Below are 13,458 nucleotides of genomic sequence, written 5' to 3'. Positions count from 1 at the left end.
TCTTCATTTGTTAAAAATATTGTGTCTTCTAATATAATTATATCTGCATCACATATATTACACAACTCCAAAATTCCTGTTCTTCTTACTATATTCTTAATACTATTCACATTTACAGAAAACACTCTACATTTTTCACCTTTCCTTAGATTCATAGTTTCATATGATTATAGTTAATTACTAAACTTGCTTTTTTAATAGGCCATTCTAAGCCTAGCCGAAAGATTTCTTTTCTGAGTAATGACTTGCTACTGGCAAAATCTTACTGTTATTTATTTCTGTAGCTGCATTTCTATGTCAATACCCATGCATCTGAAACTTTTCTTTTTTTCTTTCATTGGTAACTGGGGCATTACCCAAAACTTCATTCAGTTCTGGTAAAAAGGTTTTGGTCAACATATCGGCCATATGCAGTTCCATGCCAGGTCTGCATTTCACTTTCAGGTCATACTTGCAGAATCAGCAACATATTCAGTATTCTTGATGATACCTTATACAAAGAGTTTCTGAATATGTTTCCAATGGTTTATTATGTGTTTCTACTTGTACTTCTTGCCATAAGAATATTTGTGGCATTTCTCATACAGTGTTGGCACTAATTTCTTTTTCTATTTGAGCATATCATTTGTGCATCTGATAAATGCTCTTAATTCATTGGCAACCACTCTATTTTCTTGAATGTTTACAATGTCTATACCATTATGGCCTGCATGCACTTGTAACATGACTAGCTTAGTCAGATCACATGGCTTCAACATAAGTGCTTCTGTTAGTCATTTTTCAAGCACTTCAAAAGCATTTTCTTATTCATAACTTCATTGCCAGGCTATATCTTGTTCAAACAACTTTTTTCAGACACATAGTTACATCAGACTTTTTTTTAATATACTACATCATTCTCAAAATTTCATTAACGTCTGCTTGTTTTCTAACTTTGGCATTTGCATTATTGTTCTAGTTTTCTCTAAGTCTTTCTCCAATCTGTCAGCGTTGGAATATGAATATGAAAAAGCACTGCTGCTTAAACTGTATTGCCATTTTTCCAAGGAAATAAATTGCTTTTAAGCAAATAATTGGCTTTGGTGGTTCCTACTTTATCTCCTAGCACTTGTGCACTATTGGATTTTAGTTGAGTTTTGGTTTGTGTACCTATGCTTATTTTTTACAGCTGAGGACTACCAGTGCTCTCTTTGGAGTATGTATTGCATATATAGTTTCTAGGCTAAACTGAATACTGTATTTTCCCAGCAAACTACTTAACTGTGTAAGCATATCATGATAGTCATGAAAAACATGTTTACTATTGCTCTGTATTGCATTTAATATGGCTTTTTAACTGTGTGACTGCTGCTATGCACATCTAGTCTGTGTTTGAATACTGAAAACAATTCACCATGCTCAACTTCTCGCATGCTGGACAGCCCATATTAAGAGAATTAATATTAAATGAATTAACTTCCTTACTCAGTTCTATTCTCTGAACAAGGATCTTATCATCTTATTTTTTTATAATTATACCAATAGTTTCTACCTAATGGTTTTATTCAATTTCCTGAATGCATTAGTAATAGACATACTGTTTTCCTTTCAGTGCCTTTCCGACCCAGTGCTTTAAAAGTATTTTGATGCAAAATCACATACTCTGCACCTGGGTAATTTAAATTTATCACTTCATTTATTCATTTTGAGTTTGTCTTGCTAGCAGTTTTGCTGATTATTTTGTTGCACTGTTTATTTACACTGTGATTTTGTTACATCAGCTCTTTCCATTTTAATAATGCCAACACACAATTTGTTCTCATTTTTTGAGTTAATAACATACATATTATTTTTAAACACTCATTTTTTTTCTTCTGCACACCTTTGTGATGGAATAATTTCTACCATAACGTCTAGAGATATAATTAATCGCATCTTCAGCTTGTGCTTATTACCACAACAAATAGAGGAGGCTTGAATTTCTCAGTCATGTTCTACATCCTGTGATTAGCACATGGCTCTCATATTCAGTGTCATTACTGGTGTTGCACAGTTTCCTTTTGCACTTCATTTTCATCTTATTATTCGGCTCTTATTTTTATCTTATGCACTTACATTTCCTCAATTAATTCCTTTAGTTGCATCTGGTTAATTTCACTTACTCTGCATGCATCCAGAATTTTAGCTAAGGCTGGGTCTAATTAAAGGGTCTATGTTATAACAGCAAATGATCAAAAGATCGAACGCTGTTATATCGAACCCAAAATAGCAAAAATGTAAATGAGCGAACTACCAGAACAGCGATTTTTTTTCCCAGGGAAAAAAATCGCTGTTCTCAAAAAAAAAAAAACACACTAAACACTATTTTAAGTGGGGGGCTTCGCCACCCACAACCACCATGTGGGGGGCTGTGCCCCACACCCCTCTTACTTAAATATACCAACTCCGAGATCGCATTACAGTGCCAAAAACGGCAAAGTGATGGAGGCAGCCAAGCGACTTCTTTCCCCGGGAAAGAATTCGCTTAAAAGCCACTTCGTCATTTTGCATTTTCGACATTTACATTTCAACCGAGACATATTTGACAGAATGCGACTTCGGTCTTCTGATTAGAACCCTAATTAAAAGCCTACCCTTTGCATGATCATTTCGTATACCACAAACTATTCAGACTTTTATCAACAAATCATGTAGCACATCAAAATTTACAGTCCTTGGTTTGATTCCTTAACTCAGTAGCATAAACATCTGCACTTTCTACCGTGTCAAATATTCCTGTAAAGAATAAATGAAGAATTAATGGAAGACATTTTGCTCACAATAATTCCTGGATTTTTTATTTACTATTCTGTCTCCATTCCTGTTGTGAAATGTCAAGATATTTAATTCCTTAAATGCTTCTTCCCCTACAATATATAAAACTTCTTCCTCTGTTATATGCAAAAACATGTCACAGTGTATTTTTAGCTGCATTATCCCTTTCACTTACAGGAAGAATGCAAACAAATTGTTGGATTTTTTTCAAAACTGCCTTGCAGCAAAATAATTCATCATGTTTGCAATTGGAGCATCTTTCCATAACAAAACAAAACAGTTTAAGGGTTTCTTATGAACTGTGTAGGCAAAAAAGTTAAATGGAAAGTTTAGTTGAAAAAAAAATGAATTTTGAACTACAAAACTTTCTGTTCCATAGACTGCTCAAAGACTCAAAAATGAGCAAACTAGTAACTTCTGACCTTATGTAATATTTACAGTGTAAATCAGGATGCTCACATATGACACAATGTATCATTTACAGTGCTGTGATACATACAAACACCAACATTGTAGATGCATAATCTGCCTCCATGAGTTTTATATTGTGACTTAAATGTACTATAAATAGCACATTACATGCAATACCCAACAAGAATACAAATATCATTGCAGTCATAGATCTAAATACTTCAGAAGGCATACTTTGTGAATACCTTGGTTTCATCCAAAACATTTTCACAAGTTGCATCATTTTATTTTCTTCTTCAAACAAATGATAGTTAATTAAAATAGAAAAAAGTGCTTTGAAGGGAATACACTTCTATATCTTAAGTATATGTTGATCAGACAATAGTTGTTTGGTGTTTCTGGTGTCTGTGGCATAAATGTGGTCTACACACACACTCAATAGTGAATGAAAATGTTGGAATGGTAATTTGAAGATTTTAACATAAAAGCATTTAAAATAATTCTTAGAGACTGTAAGCAACATGATTTGAAGGATCATATTTAAATGCATTTATTGTGCCTACTTGTGAGAATAAAAAATGAGGAAGATGAAAGTAAAGACAACTCTAAGGAAAGAGATTTAAAATTAAAAATTGTAAATCATAACACCGTAAGGTTCTGACCACAAATTCTGGTTAAATAAATATTAAAACATTTTTAAATATTGGTTACAACCAAATTACTTAGAGGTAGTAGGAGTAGGAGAGGTGAAGCCATCCACCACAAGGCAAAACATGATCCTACGATCTCCCTGCAATTGGAGAGGCAAAGATTCTCCCTGGAATAGAATGTGCCTATGCTGAGATGTGAAGCCACCACTGAAAAGTGGTCTTGTATGCCCCAGTCCGACAATTCTGATAACCAAACACAAATAAATAAATAAATAAATAAATAAATTTTGAAAGAGAAGGATAATGGATCAGTAAAACATGTCAACAAAAAACATGGAAAAATGAAGCTGAGATGAGAAAAGAATGAACAGAGTACTATATATAATAACTTATAGAAGTAAATAAAATAAAAGTAATGAATTTAATAACAGAAATATAAGGAAAGGAAGATAAGAGAAAACCTGCAAGCTAATACCTACCCCTTCAAGGCCTTTAAGGTAATAAGGTGCCTAATCATACCTCATCACTGGCATCTGCACAACTGAGTGCACCGAAGCGCAGATTAGCTTAGACAAGATCAGTTTCATGGCTTCCTACTTTCCTGAGCTAGGATTAAGAATGTCATCAGGTCACTAAGGAAGTTGTAGGGCTCCAGAAATGGCTTTTTCTTTGTCTTTTTTTCATATGATAGTAAACAGTTTTCTATGTTCTACACATTGAAGGACAACTGGCATAATATGGTACACATCTGTTTAAACCTCCTGCAGGAAGGAGAGACTATGGCACTAAGAAAGGTCTTAACTTCAACAAGAATGGGACCTAGACACAGAAAAAAAAATAACTGTTTCAGCAAATGGTTTCACTTCTGAACCTGCACACATTATATTCTAGGGAGAATCAGTGTCTCTCCACTTGCCTTGCGAGAGATGGCTTCCAGCTCCCCTCCCATGGGGAACCAGTTCTAAATAGAAAGTCTGCTGATCCTAGTGTATTTTAAGCAAGGTGAACATAATGGGGATCCACTCTAGGAACTGAAAAAGGTGTTTTGTCCTCATTTTCAAATATAACTTATACAAAGCTAGAACAATTGAATCCAACCTGTTTTAAATGATGAGGAACACCCTCATAAATCCAAATGCCACTGACTTCCTCTTCCCAATCAATTCTTCCCTTTCTATGATCCTGTACAATCATCATGTATTCCTTGACAAATTATTAAACCTCAGAACAAATGATAACATGGTCACATGAAGGGAGTTTAGGTACACACATATTGAATGGGATAACTACTACACTAAAATGAATTAGGCTTAAAAAGGCTAAAGCAATGGCTGAGTAATCCCACTAAAGAGTAAAAACACACCTGACAATCTCCTCCATCCTCACCTCCTCCTTCCATTAGATTTGCTCACTATGAATGAATGCAAAAACAAATCTTAGTAAAAAAAAAAATACTAGTATCCATGAGTTTTCCAAGGAAGACTACTAAGCAATTATATTACATAATTTATTCATTTGTTTTAATATTTATTCACTCTTTGTTGAACAGGTTAGTCCCTAGGCCAGCATATTCTTTGCAGAGAAGACCAAGGTGGTAAATACAGTAACTAGGGAAAGTTTGCCCAAGGCAGCAGGGACCTTTCCCTATTCTTCTCATGTAAACAGAGCCAGAGGGCTGCTACAGGAGGAGGACAAGGGTGAAGTACTGAGAGGGGAGAGTGTGGGAAGAGGTGTTCCTGTTGATGGATATGCTATGATCTTGAAAGTAAATAGTACTAATGTTGTGGGTTAAGATTTACCACTAGAAAAAGTTATTCCTCTTCTAGAAGGAGGTCTAGTAAATGACGTTTTGCAGTGTCTGATTGAGGAGAAAGAACCTGCAAATGAAATGGCTTTATCTTTGTCAGCAGTGGAAGAAATGCCCTTTCCAGCTGAGAAAAGTGATGGCATAGTTTTCAGTGATGCACAGGAAGAAGGGAGTTCACAGCAGCATGTTCAGTGTATGGTGATATTTGCCTGGGAATTCATACAAGAGCCAGCAGCTGTTGGACAAAGCAACAAGGTGATTTCTAAGTCAAAAATAAGTTAGATGTACTTAGGCATTTGCTTTAGCATTCACTGGGGATTTGGATGTGGAAAAAGACAGCATTGCTGAGCAGACAGAAAGAAGGCAACCAGTAGTGTGTATAAGGGATAAAACAGGCACAGCAATGTGCTGCGGTAGCGTTGTCGCCTCACAGTAAGATGCTGTCCGGTTCAATTCTCAGCTACAGCGTCTTCTGTGTGGAGACATGCGTGAATGGGCATACCTTCGTTGAAGGTTGTGCATCAGGGCTGGTAACTCGGCAAGTAAAAATCAACTACCAATCATTAGCGGACAGGAGTTCCGCTGTAGCGACCCCTAACCGAGAAAAGCCAAAAGACACAACAACAACAACATTATTTGGGATGAAGTTGTTTGTCCTTCAGGCAATTCAGTAGCAGATTTGTAATATAATTAATCTTATTGTATTAGTATAATACTATATGCATATGTATAATAATCAGATGTGCTATATCAATAAAGCCCCTACTCTTTTCGATAGCTACCACCAAGCCAGGCACAAGGGACTTCAGTTTTAACATCTAATTCAAATGAAGGTACACTCACTTGTACTACACAGCAGTGACAGGGATACAAAATTAATCCTGTCACCAGGGGAGGGGATAGAACCTTCATCCTTCTGATCTTCCAGCATCAAAGGAAAGTGTGCTACCTGTTGAGCCACTGACATTACATTTGCTTTACAGCAATAGGAGACAATAAGCTTGTCTACTCCACCATTTCAGTGCATTCAGTTTTCTAGCTCTTATCCATCCCTATGTTCTTCTTTACCTCTTCTCCACCTACCCTATGTCTTTTGTCCTATGTCCTCTAGTGGATACCTCTTCACTACCCATTCTAGGCATTCATGTCATGAGTCCACAACCCTCTACATGAAAAAGTCATTTTGTAGATCCCAGAAGTAGTTGATTGTACAACCTACTGCCTGTGCCTTCTTCCCATTTCTTCCTGTTAAAGACAACCTCTTTACATCTCTTTGTCATTATATCATGCACCATATCATTTTCCAGCATCTCTTTTAGTTTGCGTAGAGAAGGGATCCAATTCCTATAATCCCTGGTCATATGCTTTGGCCTCCATTTTATGCTGCTTTATGGTGCTTTTTTTCTAGATTATTTCCAAAAGCCTGGTGTTCATCACCTTTATGGCCTCTAGAACAGTACATACCACTCAAGGTATGGTCTGACCCAGGCATATTAAACTGCATCCGTTAAGTCCTCTTACCTTCCTTCATTTCAGGGGTTTTGCCCACCTTGCCATAAACAATGTATGTTCAATACATAAACATTCATTTTAATAATACATCTCTTTAAGCTGTTCATCTCACTCAGAAAGTATTTCCCAACTTGCTTTGTCTCAAAAAATACCCTTCTTATCTCCTACAATTTTTTTCTGTTCTAGTTCTGAATTACTCCTCCCTAATATGATCTCTCCAAAATGATAATGTGATGTTCCCCAACCCTTTTTTATCACACTGTTTTTTTTTTGTCACTTAAACAAAGGTCATTTATTTTTTTTGCTTTTATAATTGCAACTATTGGTATATACTTTAAGTTCACAACATGATATGACTCCTTATGAATTTTACATTATTACTGCTCAGTATTTCTATGAGTCCTGTCCAAAAAATGTCAATCAGCAAGTGATATAAATCAGATACCAGTTGTCCTGAGTCCTATATTGTATGACATGAAGGGAGACAGAGTTTCCAGACAGAGTAATAATTATGAAAGGTCAGTTAACAAAGGCAATTAGAGGGAGGAGTTTCTTTTTATGGGAGAAAATCAGTCTTACTTTCATGAAGATAAAGACAGAGCATGTGACAGAGTGTACAGCAAGAGCCTCCTGTGTGTCCAAGATAAGGGGTGTGCTAATCTCAAGTGCTTCCCAGCCCAGAGCTGAGTGAAGGGAAATGTAAACTGGGCAGTAAAGTCAAAAGATTATGAAAGAGAAAATGTTCAAAGACTTAAGCTCAAAGAGGTAGTTCAGCTAATGGGAAAACAGCTATAAGCACACAATATTTAAAACTATGGTCAACTGAAAGGCACACACACTCACACACAGGTACAGTCAATGCTTAGATGCATTTTTGTAGCTAATTTTTCAAGGCAAACACTGGAAAGGTATATGCATCAGAAACTAACAGTACAACAATATTTCCATGGTATTACATTAACAGAAGATAGTTTTTTTTAACATCCCCATTCCTTACATTAAGCTATCATTAGACACTAAAAAATTACTTATTAAAACTACCCAGCACCATATCCTCCGCAATGCATGCAACACTTTCAGCAGTTCTGACAAAGCAAGGTGCATAGCAGATAGTGAAATATTCCTGCTGAGACTGCTTATACAGCTAACTGCCCTACGGAAAAATATAACACTACCAAACTTTCATTATAATATGAAGTTTAGGTCACAGTATGTGCAAGAAAATTATTAAAACATGTTATGGAGAGATATCTTTAGAGGTGAAAGAGACAATATAAGGTTAAGGGTGATATCGTTTGGGGAGGCTGCAGCACATGATCTCTTACTGCTTGCATGCTGGTTATTCTTTAACAGCGATATACCAAATGTCCTAAACTGGGAAATAAAAGCTTAATATCATTTATGGTACATGATTAACTGACACCACAACATGATGTACTGGAGGCAAATACTGGTACATATCCAAAAACTGAGTCTTCCCTATGTTCAGCAAACAATTAATTGTTATAGAATTACTCCTATAAACAGAAACTAGGAAGTAGTTTGCACATAGTTTTGAAGCATAGTATATGCTTTGATCCTGTATTAGCATAAAATGCATACTAATCATGGTTCAGGAAATATCCCACTTTCAGGTATTTCACGTAGACACACCAAAGAAGTCAGACAGAAGACCTCAAAGCCCACACAGCTCAGCTGTTCTTTTCCATTTAGAGTAAAAAAAATGGCAACTCCTACAAACTTAAACCACGTTACTTGACCAAAAATACCTATTATAAAAAGTTTCCATGTCAGGGGTCTAGCTAGAATTTCTGAAGTTGTACACTGACTTCCACACTCCCAACACATACAAAAAATAGACAGACAGTTCTGATTTATTTATGAAACTTCTGTGCTATGTCCCACAATGGAATACATTTAAAATCCCGATGTACTGAACCAGTGCACACTGAAACATCGACTACAAAAGATTGAAACAAGAACAAGTGAAAATGCTAAAAAAAAATTGCCCCCTGCACTGCCCCACACCTTCTACTACTACACACACACACACACACACACACACACACACACATACACACACACACACATGCACACACACACACACACACACACACACACACACGCACGCACGCACGCACGCACGCACACACACACACACACACACACACACACACACACATATATATACCAAGAATACAGCTTCTATGGGACGTGACAATATTCCTGGCTGTGTTCTACATGAACTACAGACTGAGCTGGCACCTCACCTGTCTGCTCTGTTCAATCACAGCCTAACCTCAGGCTTTGTCCCTACTGAATGGTGCACTGCTACAGTCATCCCTCTCCACAAAGGAGGCATGACTACAGACCCTGGGAGCTATTGCCCCATTAGCCTGACAAGTCTGATATGCAAAGCTATGGAATGCATCATCATGGACCTAATAAACAAGGATATATGGACTCTCCAAACTCTGGAACCCACACAGTTTGGTTTTGTGAAGGGTAGATCATGTGTGCTCAACCTGGTCGACTTCTATGAGCCAGTAGCCAGAGATGTGGATGAAGGCAAGGTGGTTCATACAGCCTACCTTGATCTGGCCAAGGCATTTGATACCATTCCCCACTCAGGAATCATGGAAAAACTCACTAAGCTAGGCATCAACCCCTATATCACTAGGTGGGTTGCAAACTAGCTCACAGGTAGAACCCACAGTGTGAAAGTAGCTGACTCTAAGTCAGACTACCAACCAGTCACATGTGGAGTCCCACAGGGTTCGGTCCTGGGTCCTCTCCTGTTTGGTATCTACTTCTCTGAAGTCCAGGCCAACATGAATGGACTCTGGCTGACAAAGTTTGCAGTCTATTGTAAGTTGGGAGCCATAATTAACTCCCCAAGTGATGTTGACATCCTATAAAAAGGCCTCACTGAGACCAACCACTGGTGTCAGAACCATGGCCTTAAGCTCAATACTAAAAATGTGTTGTCATCCCCTTTGGGAAAAACCTGGTTCCCATGAATTACCACATTGATGGTAGTCCACTGAACACAGAAGGCATCATAAGAGATCTGGGAACACAGGTTGACAGCAACTTCTCTTTTGACCACCACATTGCCACTGTGGTCAGAAAGTCCTTCTATGTGGCACATCTCATTACAAAGGGTTTTGCATCCAGGAAGATAGAAGTCATTGTCTCCCTCTACTCTTCCCTCATTAGGCCAATCATCAAGTACAATGCCCCATTTGGCATGTACCTCACTAGACACTTACAACAACTGGAAAGGCCACAAAAGTTCCTCACAAATAGGATTCTAGGCCTTAAACACTTTTCCTATATGGACAGACTCAAAAAACTCCAACTATTCTCTGTCTTATATCGCCTACTTAGAGGTGATTTCTGCTTGACTTACAAAGCCATGTCTGACCCAGCTCTGTTAGAAATGCTACATCTAAAGACTGATGATTTCTTTGACCAATGCTTAGACGATTATTGTTCATATAGCTATTGCAGCGGTAAAAATGTGGGTGAATTGCTTTCATGGTATAAAAAGATGGACCAAGGTGAAAAGAGGTTAAAACAAAGGTCATTAGGGGTAGCAATAGTTGTTGTAACTGTACTTACTGTGAGATGGTTTCAAGGACAAAATCATTCACCTCTGTGAATACTTCAAAAGTATATGAGATTAGGTCATTAATCACATGTCGTACATACTGGGTTATCTACATGGCAGTGTGTCAATGCAGTGCATTTTATGTTGGACAAACGTCCAAGTCTTTCAAAACTAGGATTGCTACACATCTTAGTGACATAAATTGTAAAAGGCAAAGGAGTGCATTATATAGACATAAGTTGGAAAATGAAACATCACACTATATTTGTAGGCATTGACGTAGTTTTAGGGAGTAGACTCTCAGACATTACCAAACATTCTATTTTAGATAGGAAAGAAAGGGTATGGATAATTAATCTAGGTGCTTTATATAAACCGGGTCTAAATGAATATCGGTAGGTGGCTAATGTGTTAGTAGGATATAAATGTTTTTTGTTTGTTGATCTATATTAGTGGTGGTGAGAATGTAATTTGAAATTGTTAACTGCTTATATATTTTTTACTACTTCCTTTTATTAGCATCTTTTTGTATTTAAAGCTTTAAGACAATGTATATAAATATGGAGAAGTTTGTTTTGTGACTGTACTACACTGAGGATGCCAGGGGGCAAAACTGGTTTGTGTTGGTGTTGTTGAATGCTTACTACCCCACTGAGTTGTGAAGACATCCATATTTATGGAAGGATAAATATATTTTAAAAGTGGCCAGCTGGCTCGTTTTTTTCTTTTCAAGTCTTTAGTACTACTTTACTAGACTGTTTTTGGTGCTGGACTTTCCTTTGGGTAATTAGATGTTGCTATGGTCCTTGCACAATGCTGTCTCTCTCTCTCTCTCTCTCTATATATATATATATATATATATATATATATGTATATACTCTGAGATTGCACTATAATGGGAAAAAAGGGCAAAAAAAAAGTCCCAGCTGTACCAAGATCTCATAAAACAGGCTACTGGAATTTTTAGTATTAAAAAATGCTGGTAGCAAATGGAATGAACCTTACTTGTTTCAACCTTTTGTGGGTTTTGGTACATCAAGATTTTTAATGTATCCCCCCCCAACAACATAACCTCTTTTTTTTCCAAGGTGTATATTGGAAATACATAATTAAGGATGCAGCATATACAATACAATTATTACATTATAAGTCTTTAATTAAGTCTCTAGCATTTACCCCTCTTGACACAGTTATTTTCTCTACTCATAAGTTTATAAGTGGATTACTAAGCATATTTCTCACCTGTTCCTCATAAAATGTGTGGTTTTCTGGATTTTTGTGACAAATCAGTGAGGACTGAATTAATTAATGGCAGGCATTTGTGTTTCAGACTTCATTTCCTTCAGAAAACATATAGTAACACAAGACCTTGTATTTCTAAGTTCACAAGAGCAATATTTAAAATCTGCCCCTGATTTTTGTACTAAGAGGTTGAAATCTATGTTACTAGGCTAGCAGCATAAGAACAATTTTAAGCCTAGCCAAGCTTACCCCAAATCTACCAAAATATTTCTGACGTTTCAATATCCCAAGGAAGTTTACGGTTATGTTATAAGCTTGTACTCAAGTGTTTAAAGCCTGCACCTGTACATTAGGGACATATGTGCCAAACCTGCAGTAAATTTTCAATTTAAATAGGGTTAGGGATGAACTTTGCTTCACATAGATGGGAAGCCCGTGCTAGAGAAGGGGTAGTCTTTCAGACACATACCTGTCCCTCCATTGTCCATTTCATGTTGCAGACAAAGTTAAAGTCTGTAGATCAGGTATTTGTGAAGCTAATTGTTTTATGGATGTGCAGCAGATCCATCAGTGTGGGATCAGTGGGTGCCTTGTAAGCTAGGCATAGATATCCATGCAACAGTCTGTAGGAGACTGAGTTCTGGGATAGGGCTTTGGAATGGCCTGCATAGGACTTGTTGTTCACTCCTTGTATTATTTTGGGAGGAACCTCTGTGGTTTTTCAAGTTTTGTTGTAAGTGCCTGGTCAGGTACATGCTGAAGGGTGCATTCTACCTAACAGGTCTGATGACAGACAAGTACAGTAGAATAATAACCTCCTTAGACCTGGATGCCATGCCCTTACCTATAAGTTGTGCAACATAGAATGATTTTCTTACCATGTGGTGGTCAAAGGTCAGGCTGCTATCAACATGCATTACCAGATCCCTAACCACTGGGTGTACATTTAGGTGTGTATTATCAATGTGGTAATTTCCACAGATGACCATCTTTCCAAAGGGTACTATTATGCATTTTTTCACATTGAGTTTTAGTCCATAACTCTGGCAACAGTTTGTCTGTGTCAGGCCCTATCAAAGGGTATATGTGTCTTTTGGGACTTCAGTGACTTTACCTAGTTTGCAGTCATCTGCAGACTTGGACAGCAAGAGGCCCTTGACATTTGCTTTGACTTCAGAGAAATAGATGCAAACAAGGAGATGCCTTAACATCAGTCCTGTGAGACTCTGCTAGTGACCTTTTATGTCCTATCAGTAAGTCAGCTGTCTATCTATCAGTTGACATATGGATTTATGCCTAATTTTGGAAATTTATCTGCAATGTCTGAGTGAGGTATAGTATTGAACACCTTGGCCAGGTCAAGGTAGGTAGTGAGCAATGTTTTTCCCTCATCCATAACTTTAGTGACCTTCTTGAAGAAGTCCACAAGA

Source organism: Protopterus annectens, chromosome 6.part0 (assembly GCF_019279795.1).
Source record: "Protopterus annectens isolate FY-2018-M chromosome 6.part0, PAN1.0, whole genome shotgun sequence".
NCBI classification, from domain to species: domain Eukaryota; kingdom Metazoa; phylum Chordata; order Ceratodontiformes; family Protopteridae; genus Protopterus; species Protopterus annectens.
This window is presented reverse-complemented; position numbering follows the sequence as displayed.